General features: G+C 42.1%; 1 long non-coding RNA gene across 1 annotated transcript; it reads left to right on the forward strand.

The window, feature by feature from the left end:
• The first annotated feature begins 322 nt into the window (after positions 1–322).
• Positions 323–21719, forward strand: LOC134809411 (uncharacterized). Its single transcript, XR_010155018.1, has 3 exons — positions 323–398; positions 10387–10477; positions 18340–21719. It is a non-coding gene; the product is annotated as an uncharacterized LOC134809411 (long non-coding RNA).
• Positions 21720–25433: the final 3714 nt, after the last annotated feature.

Raw genomic sequence — 25433 nt, forward strand, 5'->3', positions numbered from 1 at the left:
CAGTGCTACACACCGCCTCGAAGCCCGGTGGCTGCTGGGATTGTAGTGTGCAGGCCGGGGCCCAATCGCTGGAAACCGTTAAGAGACCATAACTCCCAGCATGCCTGGCCAGGGACGCGCCTCTCTATCCTTCCCCCCACCCCCCCCACCCGGCGCGTTAAACACCGCCCCAATCCCGGTGCATCCCGGGATTGTAGTTCGGTAGCCTTGCGATCGACGTGCTGGAAACCGTTTAAGGACTATGACTCCCAGGATGCCATGCCAGGGAACCCACCCTGTTGACCTTTCCTCCAGGGCTGGGCACCGCCCCTAAGCCCAGCGCATGCTGGGATTATAGTCCGACTGTCGCGACAAAAAGGCTGGGAGTGGATCTGAGACTACAGTGCCAACACTACGGGGTAAGTTTCATCTTCTCTGAGACTACAGTTCCAACACTACGGGGAAAATTTCATCTTCTCCTCCGCCCCTCCATGTTTCCAGTGCAATTGCTCCCTGCTGTGGGGAGCCTATCTGTTCCCAAACTTCTGCGTGCGAGGAGACAGCATGGCCAGGGCAGGTGGTCTCACTTGTAATTGTGACACAGTCTCCCCACGTGCCAGTTGCACGACTGTGTGCCTGAAGTTTGATTTTTCTCTGACAAGATAGAGCCCGGGAGCTTCCGACAGCCTGCCCAGCATTGCCATAACGCTTGCTCGCGGAGAGCTGGGCGCGCCCAGACCTTTGCAGGGCCCCTCCCTCAGCCCCGACCCTTCTCCTCGCCCCTCCCCTGCCACGCCTCTTTCGACATGCTGGAAAGTCATCTACCTTTAATAACAGTCATCTTTGCAAAAAAAGAAAAAAAAACTCTGAGAATAACCTATCTTCCATTCTACTTACTATTTATTTCCATAGTATCCATAAATAGTAGCAATTAGAAATCATAGCAAGTCAAGCAAAATTCCTGCCTTGACTGTTTCATAAACCACGATATGGCCTTGCTGTGGTTTTATTTGTATTTTGTTTTGTATTTATTGACCTTTTGGATATAAATATTTAGGTATTTGGATAGTTTTTGGAAGTATTCCGCTATTAGTTTTTGATTTGCTTTTGTTCCCTATTTAATTTTTTTTTTTTTTGTCTCTCCCTTCTCCTTAGACTCAATCATTCCACAGGTCTCGAGAACTCTGTTCATTTCCTTTAAACTTTTTGTACTTTTTTTTCCCAGACTGATAATTTCTATTGCTGTGTCTTCTGTTTTAAATCTGTGGACAAACTCAAAATTTTTTTTCATTTCCTTATCTATTTTTTGTTATATATAAGTTCATTTCTTTGCTGAAGTTCCACATCTGTTTATGAACAGAATATTTTCTTTTTTCCCCATGAACATATTCATAAAAACTGCCTTCAAATTCTTGTCTGCTGATTGCAACATCCTAGGATAGCTTCTACTGCCTGCTTTGGATATTGTGTATGGATTACATTTTCACGTTTCTTTACAAGTCTTATGAATTTTAAAATTGTGTACTAGAAACTATAAATGACAATTATAGATAGAAACTCTGGATTTTGTTGTTTTACCTTGAAGACTTTTGTTTTATAAACAGGGTTCATTGGGCTAGTGTCAAACCAATGCTTATCTCCGCTACAGTGGGCATAGCTGAAATCTTCATTCAGTTGTTAAACACATATGTCATATATGTATTATGCATAGGCGTTTTTCTAAAATAATATATTTTATTCAAGTTTCATCATCGTTATTTGTGAGAGTTGAACAAGCTACTCCACAGTTAGTGGAAGTCAGAACCTCAGTTTTATTTGATTGTAGTATTTTATATAAATGAAATTATATAGTATGTATACTTGTACATCTATTTTCTTTCTTTCCTTTTCTGTCTTCTTTCTTTCCTTTTCTTCTTTCTGTCTTTCTTTATCTCTTTTCTTTCTCTTTCTTTCTTTTTCTCTTTCTTTCTTCTTTCTTTCTTTCTTTTTCCTTCCTTCTTTCTTTCTCTCTTCTTTTTTCTTTCTTTCTTTTCTGCAGGTTGGTGTGCAGTGGCATGATCTGACTGCAACCTCTGCCTACCAGGCTTAAGATATCCTTCCACTTCAGCCTTTTGAGTCACTGGGACTGCAGCCTTGCACCACCATGCCCGGCTAATTGTTTTGTGTTTTTGGTAGAGACAGGGTTTCACCATGTTGCCCAAGCTGGCATGTCTACTGTCTTTTATGCAACATTACATTTGTGATATTCACCCACCATTTGCAAGCAGCTATAGTCTGTTCATTTTAGAAAGTAGTTTTTACATTTTAGTAAAATATGAAAATACATAAAATTAACCATTTTAGTATTGTTTTGTGTGTGTGCAGTTTAAAGAAATTAAATACATTCACATTGTTTTGCAACGATTGTCCACGTTCATAAGGAACTTTTTTTCAATCTTTTAAAACTGAAGATCTGTACCCAGTAAACAGCACTCCCTTCCCATTGCCCTTTGTGTAGTCCCTGGGAACTACTCTTCTACTTTGTGTTTCTATGAACTTAACTGCTCTAAATATCTCTTATGAGTGGAAACATACAATATAGCAAAAAAATCATGAGGAAGAATAATGTATACTATATAACATATGTTTATCCATTTTAAGAAAAATGCTAGCAGAGATCAGGTCATGGTGATTATAGAGAAAGGTAGGTAACAGTGAAAAGGGGATTGGGTGCATTAAATTTACAACGTGATGCCTCAAGTGCCAGAGCAGTGAGCTTTCTGCCCCACTCGCAGGGCTGGTCAGTGGTGCGGCTGGGACCCTATTCGAGCAGCCTGACTTCCAGAGCCCATGCTTAGTACAAACTTCAGTGAACCATGAAAGCAATTCCAACAACAGGCACTTAAGGGCTCTGAGATTTTATCACAGCCTGTTCTTCATGGATAGCAACTTCAGAGAAGAGTGACAGCTGTGAGGTTCCAGAAGCCACACCTCAGGTCCCCCAGTTCCTCCCCAGCAGCTGGAGTCCAGCTGCAACAGGGCCTGATGCCGGCCAGGGAACCATGGCCACAGGCTGTGTGAGGCTGGCGGCAAGACAGGCTCCCCTCCTACCCTCTGCTCATCTGCTAGGTCTTTGCCTTTTATTCTGATTGTGCTGCCCCAGGCTTGGAACCAAGCCAGAAATTCCTCTTGAGTCTGAAGATGATGATTGTTTCCAGCTATCTGGAACTGCTGCATCTCCTGGAGGACTTTAATCTTCTGGAGACAGAGGGAAAGACAGGATGCTGACAGGGCCTGGGTGAGAGACTCTGTAGGGGCCTTATAAAAGAAGAAGGGAGCAGGGCTGGTCTATGGGGTGTTTCTTTTAAGAGGCTGTCACCTCTCCTCCAATATCATGCAGCCCTAACTTGTTCTCAGAGTTGAATGTAAACAGCCCTTCCTCTAGGAACTTGTCATCAACTTCACTCCCCTGACTGCACCCTGCATTAGGATAGGTCTCCTCCTTCTCTGTGTATTACTCCCTTTCAATAAATCTTAGATGTGGAAGACGGGACCAGGGAATGTCCTGCCCAGGGTGATTTCTGATTTCCACCTCCACCCTCCCGCAAAGTGAGGACTTCAGCTACTGCTCACCTTTGTGTTTTTCTGGGTTTTGATCATATTTCTCTGGAAGACAGAAAGCCAAAGACCATCAGAAAGGTCCGCTGGTCCACGAGTAGCCTCCATTTCCTGGGATTTCCAAGCTTCACCACCACCAGAGCCACCAGGGTCAGAGAATGTGCACAAAAGAGGCCTTGCAGCTCTGCAGCTTCACTACTCAGGGAGTGGGACTGATGACTGCTGTGCAGCCTCCATCACTCATGAGTCAAATACCCTGTTTACGGGGTGGGGAGGGCTGTGAGGCCCTTGCAAGAAATTTTGGCAAGGACTGAGATCTAGGAACTCAGTTCAAGACTCTCTTCTCCCAGACCTCAGGATCCTGGTCCCTGACCCGTCTGCTCCAGGCTCACTCACATCCACACACTCCTTCATGGCAATGTCCAGCATCACCAGGTCAGTGAGGAATGTCTCCAGAGAGGGCATGACACCTGCACCATCAGAGTGGTAGTGGTGAGGAGCACCTGCTCTCAGGTGCCCACCCAAGTCCTATCCCCTGAAATCTTATAAACCCCTGCCTCCTGGCGCCCTCTACCTAGGTTACCCACTTGGAGTAGCTGAAAACCCTCAGCTCTCTTTTCCCAATTCTCTATGTCTTTCCATTAGCTGTCCTCTATGGCCATTAACCTCACCATAATTACCTCCTTGGTGGGATTTTAATAAGCCACAAGGTCATGTGGTCCCTGGCTCCACCTGTTTTAAAAGCCACAGGGAGCCCAGCTCTCCCCGGCCTTCCTCTGGTCTGTCTAATGAAGGTGTTTTAGGCACTGCAGCCCCAGGAGAAAAGGGCTGGAGTAGAAAGCCCCTCTGCTTTTTTGATTTGGAGGTCTCCAGCTGGGAGAAATAAGCTCTGTTCTCTGAAACCCTGGAGCCCTTCCCCACTACAGGTACATTCACCTTCTGCTATCACAGCTTCATCTGGGCTCTCTGGGGCTCCGCTACAGGGTAGACAACTTATAGGTCTCCATCTGCTAGGATGAGGGACAAGGTCAGTGAAAATATGCTTCTTTCAGTTGTGCCTCAGCCACACTAACCTTGGACATGGATAAGTGGCCTGAGTCAGCTTGTCTAGTGCTCTGACCACCTCCAGTGAGCTCTGACTCTAGACTCCCTCCCAGGTCCAACACTCCCTGGATGTGTCATTTTGGGCATGCAGTCGGGTTTCCCTGAGCTCTTTCCTCAACTGGAAAGTGTGGTGGGAACCAACTACCTCACAAGGCCTCTTAACACCTCGGTTTCATGTGGCTGTCATGATTGCTGTCACCATCATCCCTCTCAGGATGAGCCAGACACAAGCACCCTCAGATTCTCTTTCTCCCTGAGCCCCATGATCGCCTTGTGAGGCCTGCCCAACAGGCTCATCATTCCTACATTTTCCACATAAGAAAACAGAGGCCCAAAGGGGCAATGACATGCCAAGGACCCCGCAAGAGAGGCCAACTCCTCCCTCAACCTGGAGGGACTGTCCCAGCTGTCCTCATCCAACACCCTAGCATCACCACTGACCAGCATTGCATCTTCTAAACTCTATGAGTGACAATATTCCCAGCCAGGCCCTGTGGTGGTGGACATGGTTCTGAGAATTGGGAATCTAATGTGGAGGAAAAGTTAAATATTTAATATGAACTCAATTGAACATGGGCACAAACAATGGTCACCAAGTCCTGGAACAGGTTGTATGAGCCCCTTGAGGTATTCATCCAGCGCTGTTTCAGAGAAATCTTTCAATCCATTCCTATACGTTAGTGATTGAAAAAACAACAGATAATTGCAAAAACAAGTCGATCTTTTGTGTTCCTTGAGCCCAGTTGTGAAGGGCACCTGTGACTGCGCCTCATGCCAAACAACTCATTACGAAAAGAGCTAGGGTTCCAGACTGTGCCGAGGTTTCATGAGACCTCTCCTTTTCTGTACATGGACAGGTGGCCGACTCTGGAGCCCAGGCTTTTGCTTCCCAATCTGGTAATGAATCCTCCATAGTCTGGTGAGTGTAAATATACATATATATATGTATATAAATGTGTATATATACATATATAGATGCATATATATGTGTATATATATAAAATATACATATAAATATGCATATATATATTTTCTTTCTCTCTTTCCCATTGCAATTTGCTTATTATATTATTTGCTTATCGTGTCTGCATTGCCATACACTTGGGATAAAGGCTGTTTATCCTTAAAACTATTGTGGGTGCCTTTTCTTTTCCCCTCGTGCCTTTCCCACACAGGAGCGCAGGTGATGGAATCTCGAAGTGACCTCACTTCCTTAGTTACAAACTCAAAGGAAGTTGAGAACTCTGGTAACCTGGAGCCCTCATTCTAGAGACAGCCTTGTATTTACTAAGGAGAGTGTGAAGACAGCAAGATGTTCTCCTACTATGTCTTGAATTTCTGAGGCTCTCATCTCAGGAAGGCTTGAACTGAGAAACTTTTTTTTATGATGGAGACAGTGCTCATTCTGCACCACTGGCTCTTCTGGCCATTTGGAAGGGGTTACCCATGGATAACACAAGGCCATCCATGGCAGGCCTATCCAGGCCAGGCCTCACCTTTGATATCATCTCGGTAGCCACACACCCCTCCTCATCTCCACGTCTTGTGGGAAAGAAAGAGATAATGGGTCCTTTCTTGACAGGAGCAGGTTTCCAGATATTGGGAGGCTAAAATCCTGTCAAATTTACACCACAGGTTACAGCTGGCAGGAGGGGAAGGTGAGTGCTGGGGATCACCTTTGTCTGTTCAGATGTTTATTCTAAGGCTTCAAGCTGTCATCTTGTTTTCTCCCTGGCTGGAGGTCTATGCAAATGCTCCTATGTGCCTGATACGGGGAGTAGACTTTCTAACTGGAATTTCCTCTGCGGGGAAAGCCAGGATGCCATTGATGCCTCTTGGCCAGGCTTCCAGGCACTCTCTTTGCAGAACTCTATTCAGGAGATCCCTGAGGAGCTGTTTGATGAGTCCAACTACTCTATCTCATTGAACAAAAGGCAGGTGCACCATGCCAACAACCATGGCCCGTGCTAGTCTGGAGTCAAGGTGGGCACAGAGAGGTCTCCAAATGGAAAAGACCAGGGAAGCCCAGGACCATGACCCAAATGTGAGGATTCCCCAGAAACCGTTTAGGGCTTTCTCCATTAAGGACCCACAGTTCCTTCCCAGAGGAATCTGGCCTCCATTAGTCCATAATGGCAACTTAGGTGCACAGTAAGCAGTCATATACTTGCAGGAATGTCAAAAGAAACACTTCTGTGTTGTTTTTACTTTACATTAGGTTGTGAGTATCTTTGCATGTTGCTATTATTTTTATTGTTATATCTACCCACCCCAGATACTTCCTGTAGCAGGCAGCTTCATTGCCTTGCCAGACCTTCTCTAAGTCTTAGAAGTTCACACTGTTACCAGAGAGAGGTTTTACCCAAAAAGTGGGAGTTATGCAAAAGGGTCTTATGAGACTCTATACATGTGTCTCCCAGAGCCCACCTCTATAGCCGCATCAGGACAGGAGATTTGCCCTCGTATGTCTTCATAAGATTCCATAAGTGGAGCCTTTCCCTAAGTAATTTAGCCTTTTAATACTGGTTGAGCCTGACATAGTAAATTCTATTTCCACTTTAGCCATGTTACAGGGAATATACTTTTTTTTTTTTTTTTTTTTTTTGATACGGAGTCTTGCTCTGTTGCCCAGGTTGGAGTGCAGTGGCACAGCCTCTGCTCACTGCACTCCGCCTCCTGGGTTCACACCGTTCTCCTGCTTCAGCCTCCTGAGTAGCTGGGACTACAGGCGCCTGTCACCATGCCCAGATAATTTTTTTTCTGTGTGTGTGTGTGTGTTTTTTTTTTTTTTTTTTTTTTTTTTTTGGTAGAGACAGAGTTTCACCATGTTAGCTAGAATGGTCTCCATCTCCTGACCTCATGATCCACTCGCCTTGGCCTCCCAAAGTGCTGGGATTACAGGTGTAAGCCACCATGCCTGGCCGCTACAGGGAATATCTTATCTGTGTCCTAATAGGCTGTAACAGTTTGCTATGACTTCCATAATACAGTACCACAGGCTGAAGTTCTTTAACGACAAAAATGGAATGTCTCACAATTCTGGAAGTTAGAAATCCAACCTCAAGCTACTGGCTGTGTGGTTTCTCTGAGGTCTCCATCCTTGGCTTGTAGATGATCATCTTCTATCTCTGTGTTCACAAGATCTTCTCTTGTGCTTTTCTGTCCTTCCTGCCTCTTCTAATAAGGGCTCTGGAATTAGGATGCACCCCAATTAATTCACTTAACTACATTTGCAGAGGCTATATGTTCAAATATAGTCACGTTCTGAGGCACTAGGTGTTAGGACATGAACATATAATTTTTAGGAAGGGAATGCAATCTAGCTCACAACATTTACTAATCCCTTGTAGATTATAGTCTCCCAGGAAAATGATTACTCAGTGAAAGAGTAGGAAAGTGTAAAGTTTTAATAGGTAAAGCCGGAATATGTTCCAAAAGGGTTGTGAAAGGTATACTGTAAATAGTAGTTTCTGAATTTATCTACTTTTGTGTATCCAGACCCCCTTGGATGTTAACATTCTTTTAATTTTTTTTGTCAATCTGCTATCTATGTGGCAAAATTATGTTTCTATCTCAATTTTTCAACTGATATATTTGAGTTACCTTTCAGTTGATTTATACCTATTTGGGTTTTCTGTTCCCTCAGTTAACCTGCTCAATTCCTTGGCCCTCTGAGGGGTTTCTCTCACCTTGGAGTCCCCGAGCACTGACACCTTTGTCAGGTGTGGGGTTGCTGTAGTTGTTTCTCAAGACTCCTTTTAAGGTTTTAAAAGACCCAGTTAAGTTGCTTTAAGTCAAAAGGGTTGTCTTAGGGTATCTTGTCCTGTGCCCTGTCTCTAAAATAGAAAGAAAGTGAGGCTTCCCCATGCCCTTTCCTCTATGTCAGGGACAGACATAGAGCCTCAGGTAGCTTAAAGGGAATTTCATGCAACCCTCACCGTGGAAGATTCTCATTCTTACCTGTGTTTTTCTGAGCAGCCATTTGATATCACAGAGCCTTGTTTTCTCATTTGTAGACTGAGAATGTTTTTTTGAGAATTCTCTGGGATAATGTTCTTCATAAAGATTATTAATACAAGTGGGTGCTGTTGTCTTACAGCTGATATGATATCGTGAAGGCCTTGAATGTATTCATGGTTTAATTATTCTCTACCTGCACATTAAGTTTGATATCAGAGGCCTAAAATCTTTTTCACCATAAACACCCATGTCCTCCACATGCCCAAATCTCTGAAGGATGGGGATTTCCTGATCTGAGCTCCACATTCCAGGCCTCTGGTGTTTCATGGTCTTGCCATGAAAGGTCTTGTCCCCTCCCCAAGAGGAAATGAGTCTATTCTGAACCTAGAGGTGTGAATGATGCCAATGCGCCAAACCAGGCACAACGGAGAAGCTGACAAAGTCCCTGACAGCACCTTCCAGGGTCAAACTCTCTTCTTCTTTAACATTTTTCTCAACTTTTACCAGGACTTCCCCACCACTCTATAGTTTCTGGACCAGCTGTGTAGTAGTTGAGCATATGTCTTCTCCAAGGCACAGTGGTGACTCTGCCAGCTACTAACTGTGTCTTAGGATACCAGTGCATCCTTATCAGCCTCAATTTGCAGCTGCAATTCTCTATAGAGAATTGTAAAATGAGCCTCTGTTCTGTACGAGAGACGTGCAAGGGGAGAAGAAAACACACACACAAAAAAACCTTTAAGGGTAAACAAGCCTTATCTCATGTAAATGGCAGTGCAGCTATAATAAGCAAATTGCAATGGGAAGGGGAGAAGGGAAACATATATACATATTTACATTTACCAGACTGCGGAGGATTCATTACCAGACGGGGAAGCAATAGCCTCGACTCCAGAGTAGGTCACCCGTCCGTGCACAGACAAGAAGAGGTCTTATGAACTTTCGGCGTGGCCTAGGGCCCTAGCTCTTTTTGGAATGAGTTGTTTGGCATGAGGCCCAGTCACGAGGGCTCTTCACAACTGGGCTCAAGGAACATGAAAAGGTTAACTTGTTTTTGCAATTGTCTGTTGTTTTTCAATAACATATAGGAATAGATTGAAACAGATACTTCTCCAAAACAGTGCTGGACGAATGCTTCAAGCGGCTCATGCAACCTGTTCTGGGACTTAGTGACCATTGCTTTTGTCCATGTTCAATTGAATTCAAATTGAATATTTAACTTTCCCCCACAACCTTATATGGTTTTTGTTAGAAATGAATGGCATAAAACATGAAAAGTGGATCCCTAATGCTTGGCTTTGTGGAAAGGCTGCTGGGGCATGCTCTGATTGTTCGTATTTATTATTTTTTTCTCTTCTTTCACCCCAGAAGGTCTTTCATGTCACAATGACTCATGTCCCTCTATAATTGGACAATTATATAGAAAACAAACATGTTCTTACATTTGTAAAGGGCGTTTGAGCTTCCTGTTAGCTGAACTTTGTCCTTGAAACAGAGAGATCCTGTTATCTCTCTGAGTGTGCCCCAGGCACACTCAGACATAGCTAAAGAGGTTGTAGTTAGGGCTTATTTATTCATCACGTATATATAATGCAGTTTTCAGACATTTGGCATAATTCAGTGAAGACAGCAGATGACAGTTCGTGGGCCACAATTTACTTCAGGGAGTCAGACACTGAGAGTGGACATCATAAGCAGGTCATGTTCACGGAACGTGAGATCTGACGTTCTCATGCTCTTCTCTAGGAATGGATGCACCTGTCAGCTTCTGATCAGAATGACAGACCCAGGATCAAGCATAACATTTAAATAGATGAAGAAAACTTTTTTCCAAAAGGTAACATCGCTTTATGATAAAAATTCTCAACAAATTAGGTGAAAATAAATTCACTTCAAAGTATTAAAGGCCATGTATTACAAATGAATAGCTGGGTGGACAGATGTGCCATAAGGCAAGGGCATCCGCTTCCCTAGATACATATCCAGGGGCACAGAGAATGAGCAGTTCCAGGGTTGTGCTTCACCTGAGGTCCTCTCCAGGTCGGTTTCAAGAGGACAGGACTGCGGTTCTGCATCCACCTCTGTGGAGAGCTGGAAGTAAAACGAGCTATGCTCCACCTCAGCCTAATGTAGACAATGGCTACAGAAAAGACTGTTTTCTTCCTCATAAATAGGGGTGCTCGAAGTGGGTAACCTCGATTGTTTCACATACTCATAAGTGTCTGCCAGCCTTGGTTCTTCATTGGTGAACTAGGACTCTTTGCTCTGAGACTCTGCAAAAATGCTTCTACTCCCTGAGGCCCTTCAAATCAGGCAGAGGCATGGCCACTCCAGAGGGAATTTGGGTAGATAAAGATGGGATAGAGCTAAACGTGCCACAGCACTGGACCCTGACTCTGAAGTCACGGGAAAATGCCAGTTCCTGTTGGGTTTTTGAGCTCCTCATTTGAAAGTCGTTTTAAATAATTTCCCTGGATAAGGGGAGGGTGCCTCATGAGTAAATAGCACACCCCAAATGGTGGAGGCAAAGAGAGGGCAATGGAGGATTCCAAGGTCACTCATTGTACTTGGAGCCTTCTGATCCTGCTCCTTTGTCCCCTGGAACTCTAAAGAGTCAGTGTCTTGAGGACGCAAAAAAATAGTACCTGATTTTTTTCCATAATGTTCCTGCATGGGGCTGCAGTGTTAGTGATGGCCTTGAGGTGGTTACAGCCTGCTGTGTTTCTGGTGCCTATTGAGATTTGCTGGAGCAGCTGGAGCAAGTAAGAGTCACACACCTCATGTTATTATCAACAGTTTCCACATTGCCCACTTAGCCAATCTCTTTTACCTTGCACTCACCCTTTGCCAGCTACCCTGGTGGGCCCAACATGTAGCACAGAAAATGATTACATCATGGCTGCATGCCCCTCTGAGGACAGAACAGTCCGAAGACAGCTCGACAAAAGCACTAAAGCAAGTATATATAAAAGAAAAGAGCAAGGACTATCATATAAAGTAGAATGTTGAGAAGAGCTGCAAAGTCATTGCATGTGGGTACCCAAAGGCCTCACTGAGGTGATCTTTAATCCATGATGAGAATGACAACAGGGAGGCATCTCTGCACAAGAATGTGTCAGCGAGAAGCCACCCTTGGTGAAGAGTCTTACAGGTGTGAGTTTGGCAGAGATTAGAAAGGGACCAATATGGTACAGACAGCCTGAGGAAGAGATAAGCAGAGGCATGGAGAATCCTGGGGCTCGGGAGATGAGGCTAGATATCTGCTCCTTCTGACAACATGGCCCTAAAACTTAGCACCTTTCAATAGTATATACTATCTCACAATTTGTGTGGACCAGAATCTGGACACAGTTTAGTTAGCTGCCTCTGCCTTCACGTCCCTTATGAGATTGGGGAAGTGATCTCAACTGAAGGTGGACCAGGAAAGCATCAGACTTTAAGCTCATGCTTGTGAAAATTGGCAGGGTTAAGTGTAGACTGAGAGCATGACCTTACTTCTGTCTACTGGCCTGAGCACTCTCTCCGTTCTTTGTTATGTGCGTCTGTACATAGAGCATCTCATAGCATTGGAGCTTGCTTCCTCTGTTCGAGGAATACAATTGAGAGACAGAATTAGGCAAACAGGTTCACACAAAAAGAGACAGAAAGAAAGGGAAAGACTGAGGAAGCAAATAGGAAAAACCCAGTAGGAGGAATAATGACAGCTTTAAAAAAAATCTTGAGAGTTACAATAATTTGTATTAAAATTGTAACCCCCCGTGTAATGCTATAAGGAGATAGGTTGTAATTAACTCCTGAGGTTGAGGCCATGATGATTGAGATTATTGGCTTTATACAAGAAACCCCAGGGGGATGTCTGTCTCCTACCAAATGAGAATAAAACTTGATGTGTGCAGTCTGAAATTCAGAAGAGTCATCACCAGAGCTCAACCATGCTAATACCCTGATCTCAAGTTTCTAACCTCTAGGAGTGTGAGAAATTAAATCCTGTTGTCTATAAGCTGTCTAGTTCATGGTTCTTTGGTATAGCAGCCTGAACTAATACAAAAGTCATACACTATTGTGTATTCCATTCGACAAAAGCTGAATTTGTGCCTCCAAACTATCAAAAAAAAAAAAAAAAGACTTTAAAAATTGGATATTTAGAATGAAAGATAAGAAACAGCTTGTTGAAACACTTAAGTTTCCTCTGCTTATAAGATTTTAAAAAGTTGGCTGGAATTTGTTGGAACCAATATGGTCAACTGAAGTCCATGGAGAATGAGTTTGCTGATGTTAGAGCCCAAATTTCCACTGCATGTTTCATACTAACTCTCCCTGAATATTCATGTGACCTGTGAGGAAGCAAGAGGAGATGACTGTGCATGTCTCATGACTTTCCATATTACTACTTTTCTTCCAGCAATCCCCTCCTAATCCAGAGCCCACTTCTTAAGCTTTTTTTAATCAACACCTTAAAGCCTATATAAGAAAACCGATTTGAGCTGGACTTCTATCTCCTGTTGGCCAACCTACAACAAGATGCCATTTTTCTCAAAACCCAAGTGCCATACTACTGACATCAAGCAGTAGGCCATTTTGTTTAATTACAAACTGAGTCACTAACCACCTAGTGCTGGGAGACTTTGTGAAGGCTTTCCCTGACATAGGTGAGATAAGGCACATGGATATAATTCTATATATAATAAGAAGGCACTAGAAAGTTTAATGCTTGTATTAGTCCATTCTTATACCGCAATGATGGAATACCTGAGACTGGGTAATTTATAAAGAAAAGAGGATAATTGACTCACAGTTCCTCAAGATTGGGTGGGAGAGGCTCAGAAAACTTCCAATTATGGTGGCCAACAGATGAAGTGAGTGAGAGCAGGGGATATACCAGATACTTATGAAACCATCAGATCTCGTGAGAACTCACTATCACAAGAGCAGCATGAGTAAAACCCGTCCCCATAATCCAATCAACTCCCCTCAGTTCTCTCCCTTAACACCTGGAGGTTATAATACAAAATAAGGTTTGTGTGGGGGCAGACAGCTAAACAATATCAATGCCAGAGGATGATATCTACATTTAATTTCAACCTCATACTTCAGTTTCAGAATGAAACTGAAGCCCAGTGGGGAAGTGACTTTCCCAAGATTACACTGCTAGACCCCAGGCCTACTTGAGTTGTGGCCCATGCTACCTCACACCTATTCTCCTAATGCTTCCACCTCTAAGTGTGTGCATTATTTACAGGTGAAACCACACAACGATTTTTATGTTTTATCTTATATACCTCTGATACATTCCCTAGGAAGTAGATAACATTATCCCCACTGTGCACGCTAGGAGGCTGGGGAAGCCTCAAATACACAGTGACTTTTATTAGGTCCTAGAGATGATAAGAAAAACAAGGTTACGTTCCAGCTGTCTCATATCCTGGAACCCAGGCTGCATGTAGGCCTTTCCAGGGAATTAAGGGGAAGTTGTGTTTGCATAACTGTGTACAAATAAAGAGTTCACATGGAAGAGGAGACTGAGCAATCAGTAGCATAGTAGGGCCTTTAGGTAGGTCTTACAGAAAGAAGGGGCCCAGTGGATGGAACCTTGAAGAGTTTGACACACTTTCCTGGTGACAGAACCCCACAGCAGTTAAGAAACCAGGAACCCACATTCTTGAGACAGCTCTGTATTCACCTCTGTTGGTGAGAGATGCTCAAGAGAGTGAGATGTCCTTTCATTGTGCCCTGATAATTCTGAGTTCTAGCCTTACAAAGGCTCAATGTAAAAACCTTGTCTGATAACACAGATATCAACTCAGCCCTCATTCCTGATACCCCTGGCCATTGGCCAGGTGCACCTACAGATAACACAGAGCAGCCCAGGACAGGTCCATCCAGGGCAGGCCTCTCTCATCATCTCATCTGGGCAGCCCCATGCCACTTCTCAGTACCATGAGTTGCCGTATGGACAAAAGGGAGGGCACTCTTCTTGGGCAGAAGCAGATTGTCAGGTGTTGGAACTCTTGTGTGTCTGTTATGTTCATATTCAGGTCATAGCTGGCAGAATAAAAATAAGAGAGTTGGGGACTGAGTCTGTGTACTCAGATGTGAATAGCAGGACTCTAACCTGTTCTCTGGTTTCCTTCCTTGCTGGAGATTTATTTATTTATTTATAATTTAAGTTCTGGGATACATGCACAGAATGTGCAGGTTTGTTACATAGGTTTACATTTGCCATGGTGGCTTGCTGCGCCTATCAAACTGTCAGCTAGGTTTTAAGCCCCACATATATTAGGTATTTGTCCTAATGCTCTCCTTCACTATGCCCCCTGACAAGCCCCGATGTGTGATGTTCCCCTCCGTGTGTCCATGTGTTTTCATTGTTCAACTTTCACTTATGAGTGAGAACATGTGGTGTTTGGTTTTCTGTTCCTGTTATTTTGCTGAGAATGATGGCTTCCAGCTTCCTCCATATCCCTGCAATCTAAGGTCTCTGTTCTGTTCCTTCGGTCTATATATCTGTTTTGGTACCAGTACGACTTCCTCTCTTCCTATTTGCATACCCTTTATTTCTTTCTCTTGCCTGATTACCCTGGCCAGAACTTCCAGTACTATCTTGAATAGGAGTGCTGAGAGAGGACATCCTTGTCTTGTGCTGGTTTTCAAAAGGAATTCTTCTGGCACTTGCCTATTAAGTATGATATTGGCTAGGGGTTTGTTATAAACAGCTCTGATTATTTTGGGATTTTTTCCGTCAACACATAGTTTATTTAGAGGTTTTAACATGAAGGGATATTAAGTTTTATCAAAGGCCTTTTCTGCATCTATTGAGAAAATCCTGTGGTTTCTGTCACTGGTTCTGTTTATGTGATGGATTACATTTATTGATTTGCATATGTGGAACCAGCCTTGAATCCCAGGGATGAAGCTGACATGATCATGGTGGACAGCATTTTCGATGTGCTGCTGGATTTGGTTTGCCAGCATTTTATTGAGGATTTTTGCATCGATGTTCTTCAGGGATATTGGCCTGAAATTTTTGTTGCGGTTGTGTCTTTGCCAGGTTTTGGTATCAGAATGATGCTGACCTCATAAAATGAATTAAGGAGGAGTCCCTCCTTTTCAATTGTTTGGAATAGTTTAAGAAGGAATGTTACCAGCTTCTCTTTACACTTCTGGTAAAATTCGGCTGTGAATCCATCTGGTTCTCAGTGTTTTTTTATTGGTAGGCTATTAATTACTTCCTCAATTTCAGAACTTGTTATTGGTCTATTCAGGGATTCAACTTCTTCCTGGTTTAGTGTTGGGAAAGTGTACATGTCCAGAAATTTATCCATTTCTTCGATATTTTCTAGTTTATTTGTGTAGAGATGTTTATAGTATTCTCTCATGGTAGTTTTTATTTCTGTGGAATCAGTGGTGATATCCCATTTATCATTTTTTAATGTGTCTATTTGATTCTTCTCTCTTTTCTTTTTTATTAGTCTAGCTAGTGGTCCATGTATTTTGTTAATCTTTTCAAAAAACCAGCTAGTGGAATCATTGATTTTGAACAGTTTTTCTTGTCTCTATCTCCTTCAGTTCTGCTCCGATCTTAGTCGTTTCTTTTCTTCGGCTAGTTTTTGAATTTGTTTCCTCTTGATTCTCTAGTTATTTTAATTGTGATGTTAGGGTGTCGATTTTAGATCATTCCAGCTTTCTGTTGTGGGCATTTAGTGCCAGCATATCCCCCCTTAAAACTGCTTTATCTGTGTCCCAGAGATTCTTGTACATTGTCTCTTTGTTCTCATTTGTTTCAAAAAAAACTTAATTTCTCCCTTAATTTTGTTATTTACTCAGTAGTCATTCAGGAGCAGGTTGTTCAATTTCCATGTATTTATGCGGTTTTGAGTAAGTTTCTTAATCCTGAGTTCTGATTTGATTGCACTGTGGTCTGAGAGACAGTTTGTTATGATTTCCATCATTTTGCATTTGTTGAGGAGTGTTTTGCTTCCAATTATGTGGTCAATTTTAGAATATGTGCTATGTGGCCTGGAGAAGAATGTATATTCTGTTTGTCTGGCATGGAGAGTTCTGTAGTTGTCTATTAGGTCCACTTAGTCCAGAGCTGATTTCAAATCCTGAATATCCTTGTTAATTTTCTGTCTCATTGATCTGTCTAATATTGGGAGTGGGGTGTTAAAACTTCCCAGTATTATTGTGTGGGAGTCGAAGTCTCTTTATAGGTCTCTAAGAACTTGTTTTATGAATCTCAGTGCTCCTCTGTTGGGTAGGTATATATTTAGGATAGTTAGCTCTTCTTGTTGCATCGATCCCTTTACCTTTATGCAGTGCCCTTCTTTGTCTTTTTTCATCTTGGTTTAAAGTCTGTTTTATAAGAAACTAGGATTGAAACCTTGTCTTGTATTTTTGCTTTTTTTTTTTTTTTTTTGCTTTTTTTTTGCTTTTCATATGCCATTTCTGCTTCCCTTTATTTTGAGCCTATGTGTATCTTTGCATGTGAGATGTGACTCCTGAATACAGCACAACAAAGGGTCTTGACTGTTTAACCAGTTTGCCAGTCTGTGTCTCTTAATTGAGGCATTTAGCCCATTTACATTTATGGTTAATACTGTTATGTGTGAATTTGATCCTGTTATCATGATGCTAGCTGGTTATTTTGCACATTCGTTGATGCAGTTTTTTCATAGTATCGATTGGTCTTTATATTTTGGTGCATTTTTGCAGTGGTGTACCATATTTTCCTTTCCATATTTAGTGCTTCCTTCAGGAGCTTCTGTAAGGCATGCCTGGTGGTGACATAATCCCTCAGCATTTGCTTGTCTGTGAAGGATTTTATTTCCCCTTTGCTTTTGAAGATTAGTTTGGCTGGACATGAAATTCTGAGTTGAAAATTCTTTTATTTAAGAATGTTGAATATTGGCCCCCACTCTCTTCTGGCTTGTAGGGTTTCTGCAGAGAGATCTGCTGTTAGTCTCATGGGCCTCCATTTGTAGGTAACCTGACCTCTCTCTCTGTCTGCCCTTAACATTATTTCCTCCATTTCAACCTTGGAGAGTCTGGGGATTATGTGTCTTGGAGTTGCTCTTCTCAAGGAGTATCTTAGTGATGTTCTCTGTATTTCCTGAATTTGAATGTTGGTTTGTCTTGCTAGGTTGAGGAAGTTCTCTTGGATAATATCCAGAAGTTTGTTTTCTAGCTTGAATCCATTCTTCCCGTCACTTTGAGGTATACCAACCAATCGTGGGTTTGGTCTTTTCATATAGTCCCATATATCTTAAAGCCTTTGTTTAGCTCCATCAGGCCATTTATGTTTATCTCTAAGCTGGTTATTCTAATTAGCAGTTCCTATAACCTTTTATCAAGATACTTAGCTTCTTTGCATTGGGTTAGAACATGCTTCTTTAGCTCAGAGTAGTTTATTATTACCCACCTTCTGAAGCCTACTTCTGTCAATTCTTCAATCTCATTCTCCATCCAGTTTTGTGCCACTGCTGGAGAGGGGTTGCGATCATTTGGAGGAGAAAAGGCATTCTGGTTTCTGGAAATTTTAGCATTTTTGTGCTGATTTTTCCTCATCTTCATGGATTTATCTACTTTGGGGCTGATGACCTTTGGATGGGGTTTTTTTTGGCGGTGGGTCCTTCCTGTTGATGTTGCTGTTGTTGCTTTCTATTTGTCAGTTTTTCTTCTAACAGCAACGTTCTTCTGCAGGTCCAATGCAGTTTGCTGGAGGTCCAATCCAGACCCTGTTCACCTGGGTATCACCAGTAAAGGCTGCAGAACAGCAAAGATTTGCTGCCTTCTCCTTCCTGTGGAAACTTCATCCCAAGAGGATACCCGCCCAATGCCAGCTGGAGCACTTTTGTATGAGGTGTCTGTCCACCCCTGTTAGGAGGTTTCTCCCAGTCAGGAGTCATGGGGAACCCACTTGAGAAGACAGTCTGCCTCTTAGCAGAGCTGGTGCACTGTGCTGGCAGAATCCCTCTAGTCAAGATCAGCTGCTCTCTTCAGAGCTGGGAGGCAGGAATGATGAAATCCACTGAAGCTGCACCCACAGCCGCCCCTTCCCCCATGTGCTGTGTCCCAGGGAGATGGAGGTTTTCTGTGTAAGCCTCTAACTAGGGCTGTTACCTTTCCTTCAAATATGCCCTGCCCAGTGAGGAGGAATCTAAAGAAGCAGTCTGCCACAGCCACTTTGCTGCACCTGACCCAGACCTCCCAGCCTCCTTGGCATTGTCAGGGGAAAACTGTCTACTAAAGCCTCAGTAATGGTGGACTCCACTCCCCGCAACCGAGCTCAATTGACCCAGGTCAACTTCAGACTGCTGTGCTGGCAGCGAGAATTTCAGGATGAGGAACGCATTAGCTCTTTGTGATTTTCATGTCTGTTGCAGGGATTTGACCCATTGTTAGTGCTAGATTTGGAGTCTTAAAAAACAGATTTATCTTACTGAACTCAAAGTACAACTTGAAGATGCACTCAGCTGTTTAGTTAAATTGCAGCAGGAGAAAATGTATCTTTGCAGATCTATTTTATGTCACTTTCTTTTAGAGACGAAATTGTCTCTGGCACAGTAATTTAACTTAGTCTATGTCAAAAACATAGCCTGAAATTACTCAAAAAAATTATGAATAGTGGAGTGCATTCTATGTGTTTTCAGATTTCTTCTATGATGTAAAATAAATAACATAATGTTTTACCTTGGATTTCTAACCTCAACCCTCAGCCATTTTCCCAAACTTTTTTTTTTTTTTTGAGATGGAGTCTTGCTCTGTCTCCCAGCTGGAGTGCAGTGGTGCTATCTCGGCTCACTGCAAGCTCCACCTCCCATGTTCATGCCATTCTCCTGCCTCAGGCTCCCAAGTAGCTGGGACTACAGGCACCTGCCACCACGCCCGACTACTGTTTTGTATTTTTAGTAGAGACGAGGTTTCACTGTATTATCCAGGATGGTCTTGATCTCCTGACTTCATGATTCACCCATCTCAGCCTCCCAAAGTGCTGGGATTACAGGCGTGAGCCACCTTGCCCTGCCCCACTTTCCCAAACTATTAAAAGACCTTCTAAGGTGGTTCAGAAGCATTTTTCAGAGGAGATTGTTCCTAATGGTAAAGGATAATAACAGATGGATAAAAATATCAAATAAATTATGCCTCTGTTTGCAGAAGTGTCACTCTCCAGAGTCTCCAAGATCCAGAGAAGTTCCACGAGATAGAGTAGTTTATGAACATTTAGCAGAGTTGGTCCTGACTGCCGTCTCAGCCTCTTAATAGCTGTGCAACTATAGACAATTTACTGGACTTAGAACAGTTATATAAACCTCAGCTGCAAGAAAACACATAACACTGATTGCAAGAATGGCAACCACTTCTCATTCCTCTCTGATCTGGGCCCTCTGCAATGTATACTTGTGGCTGCTTCCATAGAGGGAAAGATTTTCTTTTCCCAAATCTTGGATCTGGCTGGGCTTATTTACTCTGCCTCATTCATACTTTTTGTTCTAATGAAATAATTAACATGTTTAGCGTCTCATCCCAGCTTTTATCTTGTTAAAACTATATCTTATAATATGTCATCTCTCTTTACTATATTTGGTTATATTCATTCTATTCATTATTCAGCTTTACTAATCTTTTTATCTCTGTTTAGTGTTTCACCTATACATTTTCTTAATTTTTTTATTCTTTACATTCTACCGAGCTGTGATTCAAATATGCTATTTTAATATGGAAAATGGTGGCCTAGTTTTTCTTCAGAAATTTCTTTTTATTTACTTGTGTTCTTCTGTTTTTAACTTGGTTCCAATATTTGGGAAATATCACATTTGAGATGTCTGTAGTCATGTTATTTCTGTGCTTATTCCATTTTCCCTTGGAGGAAGGTGGACAGCACACAGACTTGACATCCTTGTAATCTATCAGTATCTGAAGGGACCACTTTTTTTCAGTTTGATTACTTCTCTGGCTTATTCTCTTGATTTACTTTAGCTTTCATCAAGTGCTTATATATTTTTAAACTGTATTCATTATTTTCATGGTTCTTGTAACTTCTTGAGAACTTTTACTTGTCTACACTAAAATATTTAAAAAATATGTAGCCTTTTCTTTTTAAAGCACAAATATTCAGTGCACACATGAGTAGAGTATTTCATAGGCATTGGGCAGCATACAACCACATCTTATGAGATATTCCGTTTCTTCATTCAAAACATCTCTCTCAAATATGTAGTAATAGTCACTTGTAAAGGGTAGTTCTTTTGATACTTAAAATTTTGTTTCATGTGCCTTTTTGAAAATATATACTTAACTGCAGTGAACCGAACTGACCTAGATACAAAAAGAACTACTGTTTTTGTAAAACATTAAGTTGATAGAATGACTTATCTTATTTCAAGTCTTTTGACTCTAGTCACTGTGCTTCCTTTTAGTATGTCCTTGACCTCACAAAAATAATTCGTGGAATCTTCTATTTATTTTATAAATTAATTTAAAGAAACAAAATTTGTGCATGGCTAAATATTACTTGTTGAGTACAATTTAGAATTTCTACTGTCATTTTAGTGTCCTAAAAGATATGACCTGTTGAATTTCTGCTGTCATAAAATGAATGATATCGTTAGGCCTAAACCCTTGCCATTTATTTTCGCCCTCTGTCATACAGTGTGTATCTTTGGTTCACTGCTGAAAAATTTTATTAATTTTTCTCTCTTGCTAGTAATCAAACTTTTGAATAAAGTTATCATTACTTGTCTTTATTTAGTTACTGTATGTTAAACATTTGATTTCTGATGGTCTTAATGTCATTTAATATAATTGTAAATATTTCAATTTGTCATTATTAACAAATTTCTGTATTATATATTTTAGACTCAGCTATTAATTATATGTGTGTAAATGACTGTGAATAGTTTCTAAAACATTGTAGGGGCTACTAAGTACTAATAACCCTGATTCATTAAAATTTTATTCGTTATACTATTCTTTATTTACTAAATTATTTTGTAATCTTATTTAAATTTATTCTTTTCTAAATATTTGTGAAAAAGGGGGTAGGCTAATGTGTCATTTTGATAAAACTTCATGTCAAATGATATGCTTCACTGTTTTCTTTTAGATGTAATAGCTTTTTTGACTCAGGCAATGCATGCAAGTATGAAGTATAAAAATTATAGTCTCAATCCTTAAGCAGAGGAAAAACGTGGCTATTTATTGATTGTAACAAAGCTACATTATCCCACATAATACATAAAACTTTCACAAATCTACATTATCCCACATAACAGGCATGCCAGCTGCCTAGATCTGGAAACATGGATTGTTACAAATTAGAAGTAAATAACTTGATAGGCCCAATTTAACAAATGAAGCTCAAGAAGTGGAAGATATAAGACCTATAATAAAAGATTAAATTATTGTAAAAATCTTACCACAAAGAAAAATCAGAGTCAAATATTTTAACTATTAAATTATACAAAATATTTAACAAAATACCAATCCTTTACAAATACACACCATACATAGATAGGAGATAAACAACCCTTAATTACTTTATGAGGCCAATATTACTATACCAAAGACAGACAAACCCAACATGTGTTAGGAATAATATGGGTACATACGGCTGATGAATAAAGACACATAATTCTAAAAAAGTACTAGTAAATTAAATACAGAAACACATAAAAGTAAGTATACACCGTGGCCAAGTACAATCTTTTTACAAATGAAATGGCTTAATATCTAAAAACCAAAAATTTAATACACAACATTGATAAACTGAAGAACATAAAATGATCCTTTTAATAAAAACAGGAAAGCTTGTGATACAAATAACACTGATTCATTATAAAATCCTTAACATGCTAGGAAGAAAAAACTCACTAGAACTACTAAAAAGGATTCATAAAAGTTTCCCACTAATATTAAAGTTGCTGATGAAAGACTAGGAGCTTTGCCTCACAGTCTGGGAAACAGATAAGCATGGCTACTTTTGCTACTCTACTAAATTGAACTAAAGGTGTTAGGCAGAGAAATTATATAATAAAAACAAATAAAACAATTCTAAATTTATAAAATAAACTTTTATTGTAAATGGCATCAACTTATATGCAACGATTTTTAAAGAGTTTACAAAAATCAACTGGAACTAATAAATGAGTTCAGTAAGTCACAAGATACAAGATAAATGCACAGTATTAAATTGCACTTTTATACACTAACTAGGAGCAATCTGTCAATAAAATTAGAAAAAATAATTCTACTCATTAGCTCAATGTGTAGTGGCTTAAAATTCCAAATATGCATTATGTCATATTTTCTGTTGGCCACAAATACTGACACAGCTTAGTTGAATGGGTCTACCACAATGTCCTCATGTGTCCGGAATTGGTGGGTTCTTGGTCTCACTGACTTCAAGAATGAAGCCGCGGACCCTCACGGTGAGTGTTACAGTTCTTAAAGGCGTCGTGCCTGGAGTTTGTTCCTTCTGATGTCCGTATGTGTTTGGAGTTTCTTCCTTCTGGTGGGTTCGTGGTCTTGCTGGCTCAGAAGTGAAGCTGCAGACCTTCATGGTGAGTGATACAGCTCATAAAAGCAGTGTGGACACAAAGAGTGAGCAGTAGCAGGATTTATTGCAAAGAGCAAAAGAACAAAGCTTCCACAGTGTGGAAGGGGACCCAAGACGGTTGCCACCGCTGGCTCGGGTATCCTGCTTTTATTCTCTTATCTGACCCCACCCACATCCTGCTGATTGGTCCATTTTACAGAGAGCCGATTGGTCTGTTTTACAGAGAGCTGATTGGTCCGTTTTGACAGGGTGCTGATTGATGCATTTACAATTCCTGAGCTAGACACAAAAGTTCACCACGTCCCCACTAGATTAGTTAGATACAGAGTGTCCATTGGTGTATTTACAAACCCTGAGCTAGACACAGGGTGCTGACTGGTGTGTTTGCAAACCTTGAGCTGGATACGAAGTGTCCATTGGTGTATTTACAATCCCTTAGCTAGACATAAAGGTTCTCCAAGTCCCCACCAGACTCAGGAGCGCAGCTGCCTTCACCCAGTGGATCCCGCACCAGGGCCGCAGGTGGAGCTGCCTGCCAGTCGCACGCTGTGCGCCGGCTCTCCTCAACCCTTGGGTTGTCGATGGGACTGAGCGCCATGGAGCAGGGGGGTGGAGCTCGTCGGGGAAGCTTGGGCCGCACAGGAGCCCTTGGCAGAGGGGAGGCTCAAGCAAGGCGGGCTGCAGGTCCCGAGCCCTGCCCCGCGGGGAGGCAGCTAAGGCCTGGCGAGAAGTCGAGCACAGCAGCTGCTGGCCCAGGTGCTAAGCCCCTCACTGCCTGGGGCTGGCGGGGCCAGGTGCTAAGCCCCTCACTGCCTGGAGCTGGCCGCTCCAAGTGCGGGGCCCGCCGAGGCCACGCCCACCTGGAACTCGCGCTGGCTGGCAAGCACCGCGCTCAGCCTCGGTTCCCGCCCGCGCGTCTCCCTCCACACCTCCCCGCAAGCTAAGGGAGCCGGCTCCGGCCTTGGCCTGCTGAGAAAGGGGCTCCCACAGTGCCGCGGTGGGCTGAAGGGCTCCTCAAACGCGTCCAGAGTGGGCGCCAAGGCCGAGGAGGCTCCAAGAGTGAGCGAGGGCTGTGAGGGCTGCCAGCATGCTGTCACCTCTCACTCATGAGACTGAAGCTGTGTGTCAACTAAAGCTGGACTGGGAAGGATGCACTTCTGAGCTCAATCTGGTTAGTTGTGGCATTATTGTTTTGACTGAGGTCTTAGTTTCTTTCTGTCTTTGCTCAGGGCACTCTCTCCATTCTCTGTCACACAAGCCTGTAAAAATGAAAGCTCAAAACATTGAAGCTCGCTTCTCCAGAGCAAAGTATGCGACAGACAGAGAGAAAGACAGGAAAAAAGGAAGGAAACAAAAACACAAGAGAGAGAAAGTAAGAGGCAAGTGACAGTCTTTTCATAATTAAATATTGGAAGTGACATTCCCTATTTTCAAATGTATTCTACTGACATGAGGTGAGTCAGTAACAACTTACTGTTTACACATGTGTATGTATAGTTGGAAATAAAAATTGTTATGAGCCGTCATGAAGGCTGTTCACGACGTATGCTAAGGTGAGACAAATGGGCATGATTCTAAATATAACGAGAAGGTATTACAATGTGTGTTGTTGTTATTGTTGTTGTTCTGGCCAAAGAATAACAACATCTAAATTGTATTCAATTTCGATGTTTTCATGGTGGAGTTTGAAAAATAAATTCAAGAGGAGACATGACTTTCTCAAGATTCAAGTTATGAAACCCAGGCGTGTTTGAGAGGTATTCACGCAACGTCCCATCCCTTGTGGTTTCTTTCTCTAAGTTTATGCAGTAGCTGTGTTTAATATCAACCCCCAAGAGTCATGCATATCATTTTATACATATCTCATGAGATCCCTTGCAGCTGGATGCCACCATAATCCCCACTGTGCAGGATGTGAGACTATGGAGCCCCTGAGAGGCACAATGACATACTTGGGATCACAGAATTAATACATTAAACATAAAGACTTTAACTCAGCTTGTATCCTCAAGCCTGTGGCTCTGGCCGCATTCCATTTCCTCAGGGACTGGTGCAGGAGGTGCTTTATTTGCATAATTGTGCACAAGTAATCAGATGACTTGGGAGAGATTGGTGAGCAGTCATCAGTGCAGAAAAGCCTTTGAGTAGGTCTTATCGAAGGAAGGTAGGTGTTATTGAAAGAAGAATAATACCTTCAAGAAGTGACCTCATTTCTTTGGTGAAAGGCCCTAACAGTACT

Source organism: Pan troglodytes, chromosome Y (genome assembly GCF_028858775.2).
Source record: "Pan troglodytes isolate AG18354 chromosome Y, NHGRI_mPanTro3-v2.0_pri, whole genome shotgun sequence".
Taxonomy (NCBI): Eukaryota; Metazoa; Chordata; class Mammalia; order Primates; family Hominidae; genus Pan; species Pan troglodytes.